General features: G+C 43.7%; 1 protein-coding gene across 2 annotated transcripts in view; it reads right to left on the bottom strand.

The window, feature by feature from the left end:
- The window catches only part of LOC148409914 (thyroid hormone receptor alpha-B), a 108415-nt gene that overhangs the window by 51774 nt on the left and 33876 nt on the right, over positions 1-22765 (bottom strand). For both annotated transcript variants that reach the window (XM_088438182.1, XM_088438180.1), the window contains one exon: positions 6382-6453. The gene's annotated coding sequence lies outside the window, so the exon portion shown is untranslated. The remainder of the gene's footprint in view (positions 1-6381; positions 6454-22765) is intronic.

Here is a 22765-nt window from a genome sequence, read left to right as displayed (position 1 = left end):
GTTTGACACCACGCTCATTAAATGGACGGATTGTTGTGACGAACTACTGCTGGGAGCAAACAGGCAAACGTGATGAAACAATCCCCAAAAGTTGCTTTTAAGCGCAAAAAAAAAAAAAAATGCTGTGGTGTAAATGATAATGTTTCTGTGACTTGCGCTTCAAAAAAAATCCGCTTCATGACTCCCGGCTATTGTTCTGCTTTAGCCCGTTTGGCCTAGCGACTCCCGCAGCTCGGAGACGTCTTAAAAGTTGGCGGAAACGCGACCTTTACCATTTCCAAAGCTTTCCCCGACAAATTTTGCAAAGAGCAGATGAGAACTTCAGTCGAAATCCTGAAAACGTCAACTTCCTACCGCCGATTCTTTTGTTTAAATCCGGGCGCCGAAACGAAACGCAAACACGCGACGGCCGCTATGCTGCAGCGGAGTTACGCAAGCACAATAACAAGCTTATGTTGAACGCGGACTGTCAGATGCGCCGGAGGCTGCGAGCGCTCCGCATAGCGCTGGACCCACACAGTCCACGCGAGTACAGAACGTCCTGTCGCCGCTCATAAACCTTTGGCTTATTTCACAACGGCGCGAGACGCAACCAGAGCAATTAGCGGGGATTCTGCAGGGTTTTTTTTTTTGGCAACGGATGGACGACCGGATACGGAACATAGTTTGGCCGCCGCCGAGCGCACACATGCTGACCGGTTTTGTTGCGATTCAAAATGTGAAGCGCCGGTGAGTGTTGTCATGACAGCGTAGATCAGAGTTGGATATGAGCTTTTACCACATAAAATACTTTTCGGGGTATTTACGGCATCCTGAGAGCCAGGCCGCAGTGCAAAAAGTCCATTTTAAGAATAAAGGCTTATAATAAGCCGTAATTCAAAATATAAGACGCAACAAATTCCGGTATTTGTTTTGTTACTGCGTATAAGACGCGCCGACGCTTTGGCAAGGATGTAAAAACTAAAGCAGAACAAAACAAATCTCGTCTTTTGTCAACTCTTCATATTTTCATATCCGCAATATTATATATTTGTTGCACGTTGAGTTAAGCGCGTTTCAGATTTCCCACATTGTGAGCGGTCAGCGAACACCAGCGCTCCAATTTGTTGTTTTTCACGAAGCGGTTCATTTTTCCAGAAATATCCCAAAGTTGAGTAGCATCCGAGTTTCACCTAGTTTACGATCGTGTATAGATGCCAAAAGACCACAGTGAGTCTCATGGAATACCTTTCCGTGTTTAGAGAACACCGATGCACTCTTAATTGAAACACCTGGAGACATACCCTTAACATCATCCTCTCCGATTTAGTAATATTATTGTGCGTAAACAAGAATGAACTCGGACGTTGGTTCGGTCTGCTCGTTTCTTTTACTGAAAAAAAAAATGCCGTAACAATCTCAGCTAACACAAGCTACAGTTAGCTTCAACAGCCTGGTTGCTAACTGACATACGTTACAGTAATTATTCCAAGTAAGAATACTTTTCAACAAAAAGTTCGAAAAACTGACCTTTAAAAAAAAAAAAAATGAAATGCATATTTCAAGTATACAGAGGTTGACAATCTACTGGATCTACGACGTACCCGTGGCAAGAAAGCGAAGTGTGGGGAGTCTCTGTTGCCCAAATACAACAACAAATATAATTCAATGGGGCTTATTCTCACCGGCTTCCTATCGTTAAAATCGCACGATGAGTTCATGGTTCGGTAAAAAAATGTAACAGAGCAAATATCGTATGTCAACAAACACAATAATCGCGGAGGCGTCGCTAACCACGTCACCTCAGGGCCAATCTCACTTTTTTCCTGCATAAATAACCACTGGCTAAATTCCCACAAACGCAATCAAGCAAGCTGGAGGTACCGATTGGTCCCCCGACGCGCGGCAAGCGGGAAAACAAAATGGCTGCCGGCGGACACTTGAGAAGGTGCGTTTGGAGGGGGGTGCGGCCCAACGCTCGGAGGTTTCGGGGGCGCCTTTGAAGGGGCGCGGCGCGCTGGTGAGAGCCCCCGCCCTCGCGGTGGGCTACAGGCGAGCTCTCTTAACACCTCGTAAATCTCACCTGGTGCTGCAGGACCACTGCTGACATCACACGCACACACACACACACACACTAGGCCAAGTACTATATACATCCTGTATTCTACATACAGTAGAAGCTGTATACGAACTATAGGCAGAAGTGACTGTTGAAAAGTTGAGTGCTCGCACACCTATTCCATCTTAAAAAAATGTATACCTCTTTAAAGTGTATTAAAAAAGTTTTTTTTCACCCAATTAGTTTACTTAAAACTATTGTTGTTTATATAATACACAGGTGTGGAATTACAGTCCTCGAGGGCCGGTATCCTACATGTTTTCCAACCTTTACCCTCAAAAACACCTGATTGAAATGATCGGGATCATTTGGAAGCTCCTGCAGGGCTTGCTAATGGGCTAATCATTTGAATCGGGTGGGTTGGGGAAGAAAAACCAGAAAACACGCAGGATACCGGCCCTCGAGGACTGGAGTTCCACACCTATGATATCATAGTTTAGTGATTAAAACATTATAAACTACTAGGTCAGGAAAAAAAAAAACAAGGGTGTGTAGACTTTTTATAATCGATGTATATGTGAGTTAGGTTGTAAACATGAAGTTTCAAGCAAGCCTAAAAAGGCCAGTAAGCCATAAATCAGATTCCAGCAATAATGCAAACAAACCAGTTTTTTGTCACTTCAAAAAATGTGTTTCATGAAACATTATGTAAACAAGCAAAATATACTACTCAAGCAGATAGACGCGATATAAATATTCACAACATACCAATGTACAACACTATGAGTATATAAGTGCAAAAATGGACAATTATTCGATTACCAAAAATAATGTGATTCATATTATAATCAATATAGGCAATTGTTTTTGTTAATCGTTTAAAGGCTCTCGACTGGAAATATTCTCATATATTTTATTATCATTGCGGTGAATCGAAAAAACTATAACATTTTGAACAAGAAATTTGCTTTGGGGAGGGAAAAAAAACAAAAACAAAACGCATTTCTGTCTCTTTTCTGACACTATGGACCAAACCGGCAATCAAACTCATTAAAAAAAAAAAATCTGATTTGTTGATTTATCAGCAAAATAATTGAAAGATGAATTAAGTCTTTAAGAAATAACAAAAAAGGTGGGGAGGGGTGTTAGGGGGGGTAACGGCATTTCATTTCATTTCCGTGTGGAAAATGGACTTAACGCACATGTAAATTGAGTTACAAGCTTGGTCACGGAACAAATTAAACTAATAAGTCAAGGTAGCGCTGAAGTGACGTCAGGGTCATTTCTAATCATGGACAGTCAAGAACCTTTTTGAGGTTGAACACACACACGCGCACACACACTTCAATCAGGATAGGAAGGGGGCCTCGTGATTTCTTTTCCTGTTATGTTTCCTTTCAAATCGAGCCGTTTGAAAATATTGCGACGAAACGGCTCGTCTTCCTTTTCTCGGAATCGCAATCGTGATTCTGGCTCCCAACAAATGGAAAGGTACAGTCGGGCAAACGTGCTCCAAACGTCACGAAAGGACGGGGCGCGCTTTTCCGCCGGGTTCCCCAGGCGAGCCCAGTTATCTGGTCGAAACCTTTGCGCCTGTTTGTTTTCATCCGCCGGCCTCCATGTTGACACATTTTTCCCCGAGACTCAAGTACAGCGAGTCCCTCAACATCTGTCCGCTCCGCTCGGACGCTCGCATTAGCCGCTACCGGAGCGCCGCTCGGGGACTTAAAGCGGGATTAAAGCACAATTACGCCCTCCAGATGTGCGGCCAGATGAGTCGGACGCCACGTCCCGCTGGAGGAAAGTTCCAAACCGACCGCCGGCGCTCTGAGCCGCGATGGGCTGCGGGCGAAGGACGTTTGCGTACGGTTTGTCTCCACGATGCAAAAAACACCGCCCAGTTTACCCATTGAGCTCTTGTGACGGATGATGTCCACTCTATTGGACATTTTGTCTCAGGGAGACAACAAAGAAAATTGCATTCCGCCGGAAGACGAGACATCGATGAAAATGCCAGGATGTCCTCTGCTCAGCACACTGGGACTAGGGTAGCTCAAAGGAGTCAAGACCAAAAACAAATGTCCACTAAAATGGACGCGAGCGCATAGGCGGGCTCTCAGGAGGACATGCTCACCAGAAGATCTCAACATAAACATAGCATATCAAATGTTTGGGGTCGTTTTACATGCTCGCAGGGGACTCAGACTTTGTGTCCACTGTACTGGACATTTTGTCTCAAAAAGGGAGCAAAACATAAATGCATCCCATCAGAACACATGGACGATGGAAATGTTTGGATGCCCTCTCCTGAGCACACCGGTTGCTAAATGAGACAAAAGATATAAGGCAAAAGCAAATTCCTGAGACAAAATGTCCATAAATGAAGAGATCAGGTCGGAGGAGAATGTGATCTCTCTCGCGGAATTACATTTGGACAGCAGTTTAAAAGTCGGGGTTCACTTTTATGCGTCCCCTCCTGGGAACCGGCCCATTCATTCGTGTCCACTTCTGGGTCCGTTTTGTCTCAGGGAGGCAACTGAATTGCATCCCGCCAAAACCCGAGACATCAAGGGAAAGGCCAGGGCGTCCTCTGCTGACCACACTAGGACTTAGTAAACTAAATGTCCACTAGAATGGACACAAATGAAAAAACAGGCATTTGATATTTACACTTTAGCCCCAAAGCTTTGACTAGTAGCGTGTGTGTCAACCTTCCGGGGGGGGACATCTTGACTTGATTCTATTCATAACAAGAGCGGACATAATGAAACAGAAACTATTGGCCGACTCCCTGCTCCGCGGAAAGCACCAAAATCCACATTCATGAATCACTCTGTCCACACATAATTCCCACAAGCGTACAAGTGACATTATGTAACGGCAGCTGGCTCACCATCAAGAGCCAAGGGAGAACCCCCCCCCCTCATCCACCCACCCCCCACCCCCCCGCCAGCGCCGTCCCGGCCGCGCTCCAACGCGAGCTTGGGAGTCCCGCGTCGGCCTCCGAGGGCAAACATTTGACAGGACAAAGTCTGAGATGAAAAAAAAAAAAGCCCCAAAACATCCTGCTTTTATTTTGTTGATTTGTTGACCTACTAGTCTGCTTTTTTTGCACGGCGGTGGCCTTTTTAACCGCAATCAAAGCGCGATTGAGCAACGCAAACCTCAATGAAGTCACGCTCGTAGTAATAACACGTGGAGCGGCCCAAAAAAAAAAAAAAAAAAAATTACGTAATCGCTGGTTCCCTCAAAAACAAATCATTTCGATTTCAACACCTGTTATGTTTCATTTAAAAGCGAATCAAAAGAAATGTAAACAATGGCGCCTTGTGATGACCCCCACTTATGAATAAGATAAAACCCGTCATTTGGATTCACAGTTTACTCTCAGAATAATAACATTGTAAATTACTCCTTGTGTATTTAAAACTAGCATATAAAGTATGCTAGGCTCCGCATATCTCAAACAAGGGCGCGCAAAAACACTTCAAGTGTTTTTAATGCCAGGACAGCAACGGTTTTCTTTTCAAAATGAGAGCAAGTAAATCGAAAAATAAAGCCACGTTGCTCAATTGCGTTACAGTGGTTCCTGTGTAATGAAAAAAGCACAATTTCGAGACGGATATAAAACAGATGTTACTCGAGCAACCTTCTGGAGTTGCTGAATAAAGAACGTCGAGAGAAACTACTTTTAATGTAGTTTCAAAAATGAATCCATCAAAAAAAGACAGCACAGGACTTTGTTTTAAGTCTCTTTCTTTACGTTAAAAAATGCAAAAATGGTAACTCAGCTGGGAAAATATTTCCGAAGCCATACGGTTTTCTTTTCAAATTAACGGCAAATAAATTGGAAAATTAAGCTTCTTGGTAAATTGTGTCGTAGTGGCTCAATTTCCGGGACTAGATATGTGAGAAGGGTGACACACTATCTTCTGGAGATGCTGAACAAAATGCTACGAGTCAACACTACAAAATGTCGTGTGAAAATGTTTTAAATCAAACACAGATGGCACAGGACAACAGTTTAAGTTGTTTTTTTTTCCTGTCGTCAAAAATGCTGTTAGCTTGATGAGAATACATAATAATAAAGACCATTTTAAACATGAGCGATAATGGCTATTTGGCCATTATCGGTGGGGCAGCACATGTAGACAGACAGTAAATTCTTTACCTATGAAAAATGAATATTAATGAGACTTACTGCATTACCTCCTGCATTTCCTGCAATCGTCTCGCTACCCAGACACCTTATTTCACCTCCATTTAACGCCGATAAGCGTTTCATGAGCAATTTACATAACAGGAAGTGCGAGTCCAATGCGTGGGTCGGTCGGTCCACCTACCGGTCATGTTTGCGCGCGGGGCTAATTATTTCCTCGGGCCTCCTGCGTGGCGCGGTCCGCCTGGTCTCCACCCTGCGGCCCAAGAAAAGAGCATTGTGAGTGCGCTTGGGCGTTACAAAAGGGACGGACGGGTGAAGGTGCGGTGGGGGCATATAGAAAACTAACAAGGCCGTACCGCAACACTCCTCATCATCTCTGCTTTTTATTCCTCATCGTAGTCCTGTTTAACCGGAATGGCGGAAGATGTAAACAATTCGTTTTAAAAGAGAAATGAGATTGTTTCCAAACGGGCGGGAAAAATGCTAATTAGCATCTACTTTTACGTGTATCTCAGCCGATTGTATGAAAAAATGTATGTTGAATTGACATAACGTTTTTTTTTTTTTGCATATTATTGAGATTTATGGTGTTTTTTTTAAAAAACGGCGCTAGATTCTACTTGGTATCCGTCGAAACAATGGATTGAACACAAACGGTGCAGCAAAATGTAGACAGACAATATCACAATTTATTCTCTGCGTAGAATGATGACTTAATGCCGTACTGACGAGCTGAGAGACAAATTGAGACACTTGCGTTCCAGGCAGGCAGTGAATCCCAGTTTATTACTTGGGATACGGTACAAAAATGCGAAAAGTCGTAATATTTAAAGACAAAACAATGATAAACGCACTCATTAGTGGATTTTAGGGGGCATCCCATGCTGTTATTCATTAAAAAAAACTCCTCTAGAAGCCTAATTTCCAAATATTGAAACTGTAGAGGTGAGGCCATATCCTCGTCTAAATGAAAAAAAAATGGCGGCGAATCATGTCAGCCCTGTTACCCACGGCACACCTATGTACAAGATTTAGTGATCACTAGACCTACAATATTAAAAAAAAGTTATATTACACATTTTTGGGCATATTCTAGAAATCTATAGTGGGTTTTAGATACAGAGCTAAATTGTACACAGTAGCCTTTAAAGTAATGGATCGAACACAAATGGTGCAGCACACATGTAGACAGACAATACAACCACTCAGTCGTTTATTCTCTGCGCATTCTCTGCACATTAGCGCCGTACTGATGAGACGAGAAATTAGTTGAGGCACTTAAGTAGTGTTATTTTAGATCCCACCTGCATTCTAGGCAGGCCACGCCCCCCTTCGACGGGATTGGCTGATGCACCAAGGCAGGACTGCCAAGATTTGTGGAGTGGGATATATAAAAAAAAAAAAACTTGGTGAAAATATATACACCTGTAAAATAAAGTTATTGTTTCTATTTTTTAAAGTACAAGAGTCGAATTTTTCCGCGTGAAAACACACTTGATCACAATTTGTGTGTTTCTGGAAGGTGGACAGGCTGGAACAGATTCATGTTATTTCCGTTTATGATAATAAATTTATTCCAACCGCCGCAGTCTTGTTATCTTTAATATACTGCATGTAGCAGTAGCTTAAGGGTAGTAACTAACCATCAGAGAAATAAACGACTTTTTTTGGAGGACCATTTTTAACGTTACTCGTACCATCAGTGAAGCTCTACGACGGCCAAGCGTGTTTAATAATTCAGATATTATGATCAATGACGCCATTAGGCAGTTTTCTACGCAAACACCCGATTAGCTTTGCACGCGCGCTCGCGAATCAGAGGCGAGACGGCGTAAGCGAGACGAATGGACGGAGACGTGGACGGGCTCCTCGGCCGAAGCGGATGGCGGGGAGAAAGCGCGGCGCTGAAAGCTACTAAGTGCTTGGCAACAGGAAGGCGAAGAGGAAGCTGAAGAGGAAGCCGGCGTGACGCAAGCGCGGGGCTCACTCAAACGCTACATTAGCGCCACGCTAGTCGTCATCCCACGGAGGAGTTAAGCCTTTGTTTTGACTTTTATAGCCTCCGATGGAGCTGTTCTTTGGCCTACTTGGCAGCGGCGCCGGACGCTTGCGGAAAATATGACCGCGCGAGCGTTGGACGTATCAGCGCGCGTGCTGCCTGAACAAAATGAAAGAGGATCAAAGAAATGATCCACTCATGTCGAGCATCGCAACCGTGACGTGGAAATGGCGCGGCTTGGTTGTTTACAGAAAATGGCGGTAGAATTTGATTTTCTTGCAATTACAAGTTCACTCCAACATTTATTTTGAGGGGAAAACGCTCGTGAGCGAGTCCAGGCTAAGCCGATCGCTGAAGTCGCCAAAAGGCTTGCAAATGTCACAAGTCGGCCGCTTACGCCACCCGGTGGTTTCGGGGTGTCAACGCAAATTTCTATTGCGCCCTGTTTGTGTAGTTCAAAGAATGAACGCAAACATTTTGGCAAATGCACGATAAAACATCCGATTTTTAATATGTCCAACATTTACTTTCCACCCTTTCAAAGCACGCAAGAAGATTTCACGGTTCACTGCAGCAAAATAAAAGCTGTCCTGAAACATTTAGTTCTTGGGTCGAAGCCTTTAGTCAACTTTGCAAGAACTTTGCATTATGGGAGTCAGGCTAAGCCACCCGATGAAGTCATTGAATGGCTTGCAAATGTCATAGGTTGTTTGCTAGCGCACCCTTGTGGTTTTGGGGTACCAACACAAAATTTTTTATTGCACCACGTTCATGAGTTGGCATCGAAAGGATTAACGCAAAAATTGCGGGAAATGCATGATAAAACATTGGCTTTCCAAAATTGACAACATTTCCAGTTTTGAATGGCAGTAAATGAGCCTGACAGTGGCTAAATTTGACACGTACAGGGTGTACCTCTCCGCCTCTCATTTGCAAGCATTTAGAAGAGACGACAGCTTGCCATATTGAAAGTCGTCATGTTTTGACAAGCTACGCAATATTTTCGCCTCCTAGCGTCTGTTTTTGTATGCTTTTCTTTCGATATCACGCATCGAAAACCTCAAAAAGCCCGAGTTGGGTCAAACTTTTCCCCCGGGCTGCAAAACCTAAGTTTTAAAAAAAGCGATTCGGTTATCCAGTGAAATTTCAGCTCAGAGTGGACGTGGCATCGGCAGTTTATCTTCTATAAAAGGTCATCACACAAGCTTGTGTCTGTCAGCAAGTTTGCTGCATGAACGGGTTGCGGCGCAAACCGAAAAAGGATAAAAGTGCATCACTAATTTACTGCATTGATGAAATTGACAAATTTACAGTGCAATGCGGAAACAGTGTAGGTTTTGTACATATAAAGACAGAGAATAAAAAAAAATGTTCTCAGCAGTAAGGCTACGTTAGCGAGTTAGCTAGAGCTCTTTTTCTGCCTGAACTGGCTGCGGCACAATCAAAAATAAAAATTATTGGTCAATGCAGTACAATTAGCGTACTGTGAGTGGAAATTGTTTGATATCCGTCATGCAAGTCTGTCCTATCAGCTGCGTTGTTGCCTTAAACGGGCTGCAAACGTAAACAAAGGCACGGTTGACATACGGCGGCGCGACCTCGGCGGGGAAGCGCGGGGTCAAAAGGGGGCGTCGCGGCTCGGGCGTCGCCGGACGAAGACGTCCCCTCGGTTTAGCGAAAGGCCCGGACGGGCCGATGTCGCCGACGCGACCTTTCGAGCGCGCCGCCGACATGAATGGACCCCTTTGTCGCAGGAAAATTCCACAGGCGGGCCTCTAATTAGCCGGAGGCTAGCACCCCTGCAGTCCAACAAAGACGCGCGAGGAAAAGGTAGAACGCGGGAAACGGCGACGCTCCAATTAGCAAGTCGTCACAATTGGCTAAAATTAAACTTTTGTTTTTTTTTTTCTTGGCATGATGGAGAACAGTCAAAAACATTGAATGTAAATTGAAATTGCTCGACGCTGCCAACTGAACTGCCTGTGGCCATTTTATTTGCTTTGAAGTCTGGCCCATTACCCATGATGCATTGGCTGCATATCCTACTTGGATTCCAAATTTGCGAGTTTAATTTGTTCGGCGGTTGAGCTTGAATTCTCTTATGAAAACGGATGATTAATCTTTTGTTGTGGCAGGTATTTATTTATTTATTTATTTTGGCTAATGGTAAGTTCAAAATTGATCATTAAAAAGATTGTTCTAGAACGTTGTGCTGATTTCTCCGTAGATCAGCAACGTTCAACTGATTAGCTGTAGCAAGCTAGCTAACTGATTTTGATTGGACTTCTCTACAGCTGCAGTTAGCGACAACTTTTGTCAAAATTGAGTCAATGAGGTGAGAGGTGTATGCAGCTCCTAAGAAGCTAGTAGTAGCAATATTAGCAAACAGAAAGCTAGCATAAAAGCAATGAAGAGAATTCATGTTGGCTTTTCGCTTAACCTTGGAGCAAATACTGGAAAAAAAAAAAATCAAAAGTTATCAAATTTTGTAGCTACATTTGTAGTGTTATCCAGCCATATTTTGTCAAATTGTGTAAAATCACCTTATTAGTATTTCTTTGTCACTTATGACAACGCGCATGCATATAAAACTTGCACATCGGTCACTATCATGCAATGAATAAGTTGCTTCATGTTCAAATGAATTTGCTCTTAATTTGAAAAGACTATCAGATACGTGCAGAAATCAGGTTCAAATCTGACGTATCCCCTAAAATTCCCTTCATGCACCCCGAGGGATTCTTTTATTCAAACTTAACTAATTTACCATTCTTCATGTAGTCTTGTAAAGAAGTAAAAATAAGAACGTAGACGAGAGATTGATTTTAAACATCTTAGAAGAAAAGTATCGCTTGAACGTACTTCCGCGACAAAAATGACTCCTTTCCCGCAATGACATACTGTAGCATTTTGGAGCATTACTAAAAGACCACAAACTGTTTTGTTTTGGGTTTTTTTCCCCTCGGCGAGCAGCTGGGGATTAGTTACATACACAAAAAATAGTGACTTGTCAAACATAAAAAAAAAAAAAGTGTCGCTTCACTGGAGGTGAGTCATTGTTTTGACCTTGTGTGGTACAGCGTTGTAGAAATATGAGTGATAAGTGCAAGCGCGGTTTCCGTCGCTATGAACCGCAAAACTATTGCGCAAACAGTTCGACCCCCCCCCCCCCCCCCAAAAAAAAATCCTACGTGCATAATTTGAGCGTTCGGAAGCGCGACGCTGACGAGAAATCCCCGCGAGTTGACTTCTGTCTGCCTTTTTGATGCATTCGCTGGAGGTTCTCGCCGAGCGGAAAAGAGCACTCGCTCCACCGCTCTTTGTCCAAACAAACACCGAGACGATTACTGCCGGCGCAAAAAAAAAAAAAAAAAAACAACCTCACACACTGTTATTTCTTGATGGAAAAGCGTTGCGATTAGAGCGCGGCGCGGACTGTCTTCCGCCTGGAGAGCTCTTTGATAAGTCACGCGAGACGCCCCCTTGTTTTCTTCACGCTGTGTGCGCCCCCCCCCCCCCCCCCCCCCCCCCCCCGCCTCCCGCCGTTTGAATTTCGCCGGCGAGTGTTCCCCGCGGAGGATTTTGAGGCCCGGGACCAGTGGCCACATGAGAGCATCTCGGCGGGGGGGTGGGGGTGGGGGGGGGGGGGGGGGGGGGGTCAAGTCAGCCCTTGAGAGTCGGCCGCGGCGCCCCCTTCTCCGGGCTTTGATGGTGTCTTTGCGTGCATGTCAAGATGGTGAATTATGATAAAAAAAAAAAAAGCCGCCTACGGACTGATGAGCTTCTAAAGAGGGAGGGCTAAATATGGTAAAGGCCCCCCTGTTCCTCCGGAAGGAGCATAGCGACCGTCCTCAAAGGGATACAACAGTGCGCTCGTACTAAACCAACACATCAGACACGACCACACTCAGACAGACAGAAGCGGTCCTAGAAAAGATGCAAGTTCACGTCTTGGGGTCAGGCAGTTCGCTGCTTGGACGGACTGTGAGGAAAACTGAAACCGTAGGTAAAAGCATGGACTGTAAAAAGATTCAGATGTACTACAGTATTTTATTACATTACTACAGTATCACCTTCAAAGAATGGCCTATTTGAAAACTGTGTTCATTTATAGGGCCCGCCGCATTATGAGGCGCATAGAATAGAAGCTACACTAGTGGCTGGGGTTTCTCTATGTATCCACCAGATGGAGCTACACTAAAGGGATTACCAACAAAACAAGTCAGATAAACTTGAATAGATAATCAGAAATTAAGATAATTTATATAAATATATTTATATAAATAAATATCTCTTGATCCCATTCAAAGACTGGTTAGATCAATGCCAAAAACCAATCAAGAGTTTAGAGAATAAAATTCTTCATATAAATTGCTTCAAAACTGCAGCATTTATAGCATATCAAATTTTCAGAAAGGGTGTTATGAAACTTATTGATAAATAATACATTTATAACTCATACGCGCTGTTTATGCACTGTATAAGGCGCACCGGATTATAAGGCGCACCCGGAACTTTTGAGAAAAACGCGCCTTATAGTGCAGAAAATACGCTCATTGGGCTGTTCTAAAATCTTCGTGGCGTGCGTCATCATGGCCCGACCGTTTCCTGTAAGCATCCGATTGGAGCTCAAGTCCTATCGGCTAGCTCGCCGCCTCAACGTTCAGCGGCAGATCCCGAATCAGCCGATAAAGTTCCCGATTTCCTTTTTCAGACTTCCTGTCTGCGGAAAGTGTGCCAATACTTCAATCGTCATGACGTCACGCCACAAATATGGTAACATGCGGGAGGCAGCTCGGCACGGTTCGTTCCAAGAGGACAAAAACAATATAGCGTGCGAGACAACGCTGCGCATCTGGAAGCGACGGAAGAGGATTAGGGCAAAAGAAGAAGAAGAAAAAAATACTTGGCAGGATTCTCACTTTTATCTGATCATTCGGACTTTATTCTCAGAATTCAAACTTTAGGGTCAGATTATGTTATTTTCAGGATTTTTCCCAGAATTTTATTATTCCCATTTTATATTGGCAGCAGTCTTGCTTCTCAGAATTCAGATAATTCGCAAAATTGATTAAACCAACTAAGTTAAGAATTCTGACTTCAAGGTCAGAAATCTAACTACAGTCAGAATATTCTTCTTTCTATTTTATACTGGCAGAAATCTCACTTTAAAGTCGGAACTCTTGCTTCTCAGAATTCAGACGGTTAGCCACTTTAAGGTCAGAATTCTGAGACTAAATTGAGAAATCTGAGAATCAGAATTCTCATTTTAAAGTCAGCGTTGTGACTTTAAAAAGAGAATTTGGAGAATAAATTCCAAATTCTGACGTGAAGATTCTGCAAACATCTTATTTCTTCACTGGACCTAAGCGAAGAAAGAAGGTCAAACGACAAAATTCTGACTGAAGTCACGAATCAATCGATACAATTTCGATTCCTACCGACTTTTACTTTTCCTCATGTATGAAATGACTTTAAAAAGAGCATTCTGAGAATAAAGCCAGAATTCTAAGATCACATTTCTATCCTAAGAATTCAGAATCTTTCTCACGTCGGTCAGAATTTTAGCTAAATGTGCCACAATCGTGGTTTTGTAGCATACAAATGAAAACGGGGAACCGTTTTTGGCATAGTCCTCGACTAGACCAGCAAACGCTCTTAGACGGACTGTCTGTTTAGCAGTAGCGCACTGAGCGACATTGACAGGCTTGAACCCAAACGCCCTTGAGTCGGCGCTCCCTTGTGTCAATCTGCACGCCACGGAGCGCGCGACACCCGCGGGGTATCGACAAAGATTGAAAGGCAGGCGGCCTGCCGGACGCAAGGACTTGTTGACGGGCGCCCGCTTCAAGGAGACGCCGAGGGGGGGCGGCGGCAAACACGGAGAAAGGAAACGGAGCCTCGCTCGGGCCGCAATTAGCCGCGCGCCGACGCAGCGCCGCTTTTAAGTAGCTAACGTGGGGAGACGGAGCAAAGCGCTCCAAGAAAATATCAATCCGTCAATCGGTGGTTGGACGAGAGCGACGGTTCCATCAGGTACGCTGGCGGGAAAGGATCTAATTTAATTTAACCTCTGCTTGCGGTTCCTTTTCCGCGAGTATGTTCCGCCTCGTTTTCGATGCGGTTCGCCGACCGCGGAAAACGGATGGTCGGACAGACGGGTGGACGGCGTCCAAAGTCACATGAGGTAGAAGCGTAGGTCCACAGCGTTTCCAAACTACTTGCATAAATCATCCCAGTGAGCTTATTTACATCATACACATCGTGGACATTCTCCTGGTGATGCCACCATTATCGACACGAGTTAAACGTTAGCATCTGGTTCTGGCGGAACAGAACCTCCTCTGAAGTTCTTTTCCCAGAAGCCTTGACATGTTTCCAATTAGACGTCTTCGGAATCAAACCAGAAGTTGAAACGTGTTTTACGTTACGTGTTCTACCTTCAGACCGCAACGCATGAACGCCATTAGCTACATTAGCAAGGCTTAGCATGCGTCCGCTAACGTGCGTTGATTTGACAACTGGAAGGAATTTTTTGGCATCGCGTTTGGTCAAGGAGTTCCAAAAAGCCGTCCTGGACTTTTTTCATCCTAAATTCAAGTGTGATTATGTTACACGGACGAGAACGAAGTTGACAAGAGCTAAAGGCCAGTTGAAACTCTCACATTATTCTCCGATTTTGTACTTAAATCCGAATTCCGACTGTCAAAACCGATTAAACCGAACGTTCAGTATTCTGACTTCAAAGTCGGAATTCCGACTTTAAAAACTAGAATTCTGAGAAGAGCTCTCACTTAGAAAATTCGGAGAAGTCAGAATTCTGACGGAAATCTGAATAAGGACTTTATTCGAAAATTGGTTCGACCAAATTGTCAGGAATGTGACTTCAAAGAGGATTTGGAGAAACTTCAAAGTTTGAATTGCGAGAAGAGTCAGAATTCTCTCTTTCAAGTGAGAATTGAATGCTGACTTTAGTAAGAATTCTAAGAAAAAAGCCAGAATCGTGAGACTGAAGTTTGAATCGCGAGAACAGTCTGAATTCTCTTGTTCAATTCGAATTGTGAGAATAGTCAGAATTCTCTACTTTCAAGTGAGAATTCTGACAACTGAGAATTCTGACTTTAGTAAGAATTCTCAGAAAAAAGCCAGAATTGTGAGACTAAAGTTTGAATCGCGAGAATAGTCTGAATTCTCATGTTCAATTCGAATTGTGAGAATAGTCAGAATTCTCTACTTTCAAGTGAGAATTCTGACAAGTAAGAATTCTGAGAACAAAGCCAGAATTCTGAGACTAAAGCCAGAATTCTGAGACGAGTGAGAATCCAGCAAACTTTTTTTTCCTTCACTGTCGGTAATAATCCTCTACCATAATCCAAAACGTTTAGCATGATTTTAAATTTCATCTCAGAATTCTGACCTCATTCTCAGAACGAATTGAAGCAAAATTCTGAGCTTAAATTCAGACTTCTTAAATTGTCAGAAATCAAACATTAAAATGAGAATTCCAAATTGTTGCGAGTACTGCACAGCATGTGTATTATAGCTAAGAAGCTGCTAGCGAGCAGGTTTAAAGATGATTAGCGTCCGCTAATATTTTCTTCTTAGGGGAGGTGAGACCATTGATCCCCAGGATTAGAGCACTGATTGTGGGGAGTCCACGTGCAGGGGACCAGTTGATAAATGAGCAAAAACAGAACAATGTCATCTTACATCTAAAGAGAAAAAAAAAAAAGATATGGCTTCTGTTAATGGTTCAACCTTGGGGGAGTGACATTGCACTTAATGTGTAATTTGTGAAACCTTTATGAACCTTTGTGTAAATTCAAAGTCCATTATAGTTCGGAACGGAAAGTGACTCTTTCCGACAATGACGACCCGGGTGGGGAATGAGACAAATCATCGCGGGTCAGAAATGGATGTGCGGGTGCAAAGATTAGCGCCACCTGCTGCTCTGTTTTAGGAATTTGGGGGGATTTGGACTAAGACTTGCTCTTCTTAAAAAGAAACGTATCTACATAATCTGAGACCATGAGCCTAAAACCACACAAAAATTCGTGTAAAACTGCGATTTTTGACCACTGTGTGCAAATGATCCAAATTCATTTAACTGGTCCGGGAACAACTTATTTACATCAACCACATTTGGGAAAGGGCCAATAGGAGGGGACTACTTGGTGAAAACGCAAATTTTCTCGAGGAAGGAATGAAAAAAACAGGAGCGAAGACGAGCGTCGCTTCGTTTTTCACACTAATTTTCTCACAACCGGGGCTTCCTAGTCCCACTGTATGGAGATCAAAAATGTGTAAAACTAAGCGAGATTTCGGCGCATTGTTTGTACGTTTACCACCAAAAAAACCCACAAACAAATAAAAAACATTCCAAAAAATCAAGCGAACGAAATAGAACGAAATAGCTCCAAAATATTGATCTTGAATTTAGTTTTGAAACTCCTGACTGTATCCCTGTGGTTAAGACTGTCAAAGAACACAGCAGACTTTGCGTTTAGCTAGCTAGCTGGTGTTGACTTAATAAAGTATCCGTTAATCTCAAACATTAAAGATAAGCTTAGCAGCTTGATCTCTAAGCAAATAGGCGCGGGAATTCTGATTCGGAACGCATCTAAAATGATCAATTGCTTTTCGACTCCTGCCAGAATTTAGCGATTTACAACGCGTACGTTTTGACTGACATACAGTAAGCCCCTTTATACGCACTTGTGCGCCACAAAGGACTGATCTGCGACATCACAGAAGACTTGGCGCTTTCCTTTCACACAATGTCAGTCAATGTCAGGCCGCGTATAGCCAAACAACGGATTGGTCGCCAGCCAAACCCCGGGGTACGTATATAGATCCGTCCATCTATTTTCTATAGTCGTATGCTAATTAGGGTCATGGTGAGCTGGGGTCTGACTTTGGGCGAGAGGCGGGGCGCATCCAATTTCTGTAGCTACTTCTTCTCAATGAGGTTCGCTGGCTTGCTGGTGCCTATCCCAGCTGTCTATCAATCGCAGGTCACAGAGGGAGAAAAGACCATTCACACAATTTAGCGTCCAATACACCAAACGTGCATGTTTTGAGAAAGCCGGAGCACCCAAGAGAACCCAAACAGGCAAGGGGAGAACATGCAAACTCTGAGATTCATCAATGAGAAAAAAAAAGATACAACTCCTATATGGGATGCCTGCAGAAGTACAGAGTAAATGTACCCGAGGCGCCGTCGCGTGAAACGGCAAATGTTAAAAAAACGGCGTTTGGTTGACTTTGCCTGACGATAAGGAGCTCCACTTTACAGCCGTGTTATAAAAACAGAAACCTTCCCCGTTTGTTTAGTGGCTCCTTCAGCAAACGTAGCCGACACGCAGATAACGACACCTGCCTGAACTCAATGTATGCATGTGACCTGTGACCTGGTTCACGTAGCCTTCACTGAAATAAAAAAGTCCGACGAGCTAAGTGTGCAGAAGGTCGGGAGATTTTTACCCGGCGCTCTCATGAACTTTTCCACTGTGGAGAAATCTCAGCTTTTTGCAACGTGTATAAAGACACAGTGTCTTTGGCAAGGCTCCGCCGGATGGACTCGGCGACTGCCTTCCACTTGGCTGGGTTCTCGTCATACGGAGAACAATGGCAAAACTATTCGCTTTAAAGTCGGCTTTGTAGCGAGCGTGACATAAATAGTCGTTTGCGGCGGCGGGAAAAGTCCCAAAATACTGTACAGTATTGCGAGTGCCTGGCTGCGTTTGAGCGGGAAGAAAAAAAAATCCATCAATTGCGCAAGACGCGCGCAACGTGCGCAGGGGGAGTATCGCCCGGCCTGCGGTCACATGACCCCTCGCCCCTATAAGCATGGAGGTCAAAGCCGGGTCATAAATCGTCCGCGGGGATAAAAAGTCCACGCGAGGTGACTGGTTTTTGTATTTCTGTGTTATAATTCATTGATATTGATAATCGGTTAATTGGCAATTCGTCGGTAATTACTAAACAATACCCAATAAGTAACGATACGGTACTTGACGAATTAACTTTTATAATGATATGATTTTTTTGGTCGATTAATCAATGGAATATTCAGTAAAAAAATCATTTCTGACTGGCCTACTTGTAACATTCAATTTGTGCTGTCTTTTCATTTTATAATCATTTTTAAAAATGGTATCAAAGGCTCATAGCTACGTAGTATCGTTACTCACCCATCCCTAGGTTTTACTTTAGGATATCTTAGTTTTTTAGTGTACCACTAAAGGCAATTTTCCGTTCTTCTACTTTGCTATCATAAATCTGCTCCAAGAGAGCGGTCTGATACTAGTATCGGATGCTTTCGCGAGTACCGATACCGCTGCTTGTGATCGTTTCTCTCAAGTTTTTTTCCGCCATGATATCTTTATTGGAAATAGAAGCGCAACAATTAATTAATGAATTGACCACTGACCTGATAGATCATTATTCTTGATCATTATTTTCAACCGGGCGACTGAAATTTCAGCTTCTCACCTCACTTCCCGATTCCACGGAAAGACAATTTTTGTTTGGAACCCAAAAACGGTACACAACGATTACCGCGGCAGCCCGCGCGTTAACTCTGGTGTTTTTACGAGCACAAAGTAGTCAAGAAAACGACGGAGATAGTAAACAAAGCGCACGTCCGCGAGTCACCCGGGAGCTGGCGAAGGCCGACGAGCCAAATGGCCCCAGCTGATCGGCGCCGAGTTTGTCTCCGGGCCAACTACCTTCCTCTCTCGCCGCTAGCGGGCCGCAGACTCACGGCAGCGTTGCGAGACCTTGGCGGGCTGACAAGCAGCGGGAGGAGCGGCTCCACTAAATCCTCTCGCCGAGTCCGAACGGGCCGTCTCGGGCGGCGCCAGCGTGTTATAATAACAGCCCGCGTTCAGAAGAAAATCCGGCGTGACATTTAGACGTTTCGTGTTTTTTTTTTTTTTTTTCTCTTCACAGTAGCTGCAGAACTGTAAAACACAAACGCACCAGCAAACATAAGCGCTTTTCACGCCAACTGAGAAAGTGAAGCAATATTCGCTAACGGATGCCCTAAAAATGTTCGGGCGGGGTAGTTGCCCCAAGATGGCCGACACAAAGGCACGCGAGCGTTCACGGCGCCGCTGCCCGGTGCGGAAATAACAGACTTTGACGGCTACTTTACAAAAGAACATTTTGAGAAGATGGATAAAATCGATTTCCTGTCTATTAAATTGGGACTTCCTCGGTTCAAAAGGTTCCCGCGCATATCAAATTGATTTTTGGAATTTAAATGGATTCAAATCTGTTCTAGCTCACTAAATACATAAATAAAAAGCACTGCAATGATGAAAATGAATCAATAATTGCCAACGAATGAGTCCAGATCCTCATCGTTTCGGAACATCTTTGGATTTATTTAGCGTTATTTTATTTATTTAGTGATTGTGTTAAAAAAAAAAAAAGATCTTTACATACATCTGCTTTTGATTCTGAGAACAATTTTTGGCATGCTCTGGATTAAAAATAAATATTTTCAGCACGTCTATGTCACTTCCACTTCCATTTCAATTGGGCCGGCAGGGAAAGAGTTAACGCATTTCAATTCATTTCAATGGGGGGGTTTGAAACACAATCAAATTGAGTTACGAGCTTGGTCACAAAACAAACTGCGCTCCTAAGTCAAGGCGTCACTGTATTTGACAGTCCACATATGCGTTGTGGACCCCTGGAGTGAAAGTTTGACATGTTATCAGGTGGTGAAAAGAAGACAGAGGATGATGACTTTAGTTTAAGAGGGGTCATGTTTTTAAGGGGGGGGTGCGGGGGCGGGGGGGGTCTAGGAAAGCAGAGCTGCGGAAGAGAGCTCCGGCTTGTGATTGTCAGTCCCTTCTGGGAGACACGAACGCTCCCTTTGGAGGGGCGCTGGGAAAGGGGGGGGGGGGGGGGGGGGGATTGGGGTGCGGGGGCGACAGACGTGCAGCGAGGGGGCCCGACCCGGTCCTACTCGCCTGGCTCGGCCCCAACGGCGGCCCGGAGTTGATTTAGGATTCTTGAACGCCCGCCAGCATTCCTGGAGGAACGCTGGAAGAGGAGGGGCTACGAGTGGGATGTGCACAGAAAGAGAGGGAATGTGGCAAATATGGAATTACTCGGTGTGTGTGTGTGTGTGTGTGTGCGCATGTGAGAACATGCAACTGCGTTGCTATGGCAAAACAAGACCGTGTGTGTGAGGGGGAGGGATTGGTCAAATTCCAAATGGGAACATTGGGAGTGCTGTGTGCACAAATGTGTGTGAGTGCACGTGTGTGTGTGCGATGGGGTGTTAGTGAATTACAGTCGAGGCGCAAGGGGGGCAAACGGAGGCCGCGTTTGACAGCCAGCAGGTGAATTTGAGGAGATGAAAAGAAAAGCGCGGGTGGCGGCGCAACACATCACGCACAATCGCAGAGGGACGTGTGCAACGTGTGCAGGGGGAGTACGGCCCGGTCCGGGTGTTTCATTTGTTTGCCGACCCTTCTTAAAACTCATTTGCAATATTTGGTGGATGGAATTTCATTAATCCGTTGCAGGAAACAAACAAATATTTTGGTCTGATGTTTTTAATTAGGACGTGGAAATTGCTTGGGTGACTGAATAATCAATTTTTTTCATTAGTTGATGAATCCGATTGGGTTTTAATTTCGGTACGCCTTTTTTTTCAGTGCGGAAAAGTGATTGATGAAAATACGCAGACATAAATTAATATTCAGGTGTTGGTATGTTTCTATAAGTTCACAAAAAAGGCCGAAACGTTCATCTTTAAATATCAATTTTGGTAGAAAACTAAAATTACATTTAACCATCGAGTTGAAAAAAAAATTGAAATAATTATTAAATCAATAATTGATCAGTTGTTAATTGTGGCACTTCTATTTTCAATGAGATAAATAACACCGTGTTGAATACAAACATAAAAAAAAAAAAAAAAAAGGAGTACTGATACCAAGTAGCGGTATCGTGCCGATACCTGGCCTTAATTGGGGATTTATGATAGCATCAGATACTAAAATCAAGTCAATCAGGAATTACAAATTAGAACAATCAAAAATTGCCGTTAAAGTCAAGAAATTATACGGAAAATGCCAGATTTAAAGCGGACAGTTTGGGCCTCAATGTTTGTGGTAATTTTCTGTAATCGTACTGATAAGGGTATCAAAAAAACTGCAATAAACAGCCTTAGAAAAACTGTTTCATCAAACGTAAGATTAGACTACTTTAGGGCCATGCAAATTCCGCTTGACGGCAGAATGAACTTCTGCTAAACGATAAATTTGACGATGAATTCCGAATATAGCAAACAGCCAGCTGTGCCAACTTTGGTGGACTTTTGGCATTCGATTGTAATTAGCTCAAAATGACAAAATTGAGCTCAAAAGCACCTCGCAATGGCCACTGAATGCCTTACTTTAGCCGACAACACAAAGGAGACAAAAAAAAAGAAGACAATTGATGGCTTATAACCAGAGAAACTGCCACCGCCATGTCCGCACACACTGATATTTAATTGGATGTCATTTCATCAAACGGCCTCAATAGGAAGTAGTATGTTTAGATTTGCCGCGCGTGCGCATGTGTGCGCGCGTGCGGCACTAACAACAGATGTCCGGCGGCACAACAAGGCTTTGGCGCGCCGCCATCGGAGCGGGCGCGGCGTTAGCGGAGGATTTAGCCTCACGTTTGTCGTCTTGCCAGCTGGACCGCAAACCTGTTTACATGTGGGGAAATCTACACCGAGGCTGCCGCTTTAGCATGCGCACAGGACCTTTTTTTTTTTTTTTTTTTTTTGGGAGGGGGGTGGGGGGGGTGGGGCTTTTCTTTTGCCCTCTCATCTCCTCAGGTGTTTGTTGAATTTGTACTCAAGTGCGAAAGGATATAGTCATGTGCGGCGTCCGCAGCAGTAACAAAGTCGGCGCGTCATATCCTTCAGAGGTGCGACAATGATTCACTTATTTGATCATCAAATTCATCAATAATCGTTTTTCAAAATCAATTAATCGTTTAGAGACCCCGAATTGTCGGAAAATTCCAAATTTCAACCTTTTAGTGTAAGATTTCTTCATGAAACGGTTCAATTGTGTTGAACTGAAATGAAACTTACAGGCACTGCTTTTATTTTGAAATTTTGCTCACTTTGTGACGTTAGGGATCGATTCAAGTTACCAAATCATAAAAAAAATGCATTTTCTGCGGTCTTTTGGGACAAAATAAATAAATAATTGATTCAAGACGGCTACATTTCTCACTACATGTGATTCTCACGCCCTGAGTAATATGTGGCTCGCAAATAAGTGCCAATAACGCTCTGATTATTAAGCTTCGATTTCCACTGCCCTAACTTTCAACTATCAACCTTTTGTCTACGATGTACCCTCTGTGAAATATTTTTTTCAGCCAAGTACCTCCTTACATGACTTGCTTGGTGTTCCAGTACATTTACTCTTAACTTGAAAAGACGAATGACTGTCACCATTGTCCAACATACTATGTACAGTATAAGTATTCACACATTGCAAATCCCCCCCCCATTAAGGCATGATTTGTATTTTTATTT

The sequence above is a fragment of the Hippichthys cyanospilos genome, chromosome 17 (genome assembly GCF_059441005.1).
Source record: "Hippichthys cyanospilos isolate Australia breed blue-spotted pipefish chromosome 17, RoL_Hcya_1.0, whole genome shotgun sequence".
NCBI lineage: Eukaryota > Metazoa > Chordata > Actinopteri > Syngnathiformes > Syngnathidae > Hippichthys > Hippichthys cyanospilos.
This window is presented reverse-complemented; position numbering and strand designations above follow the sequence as displayed.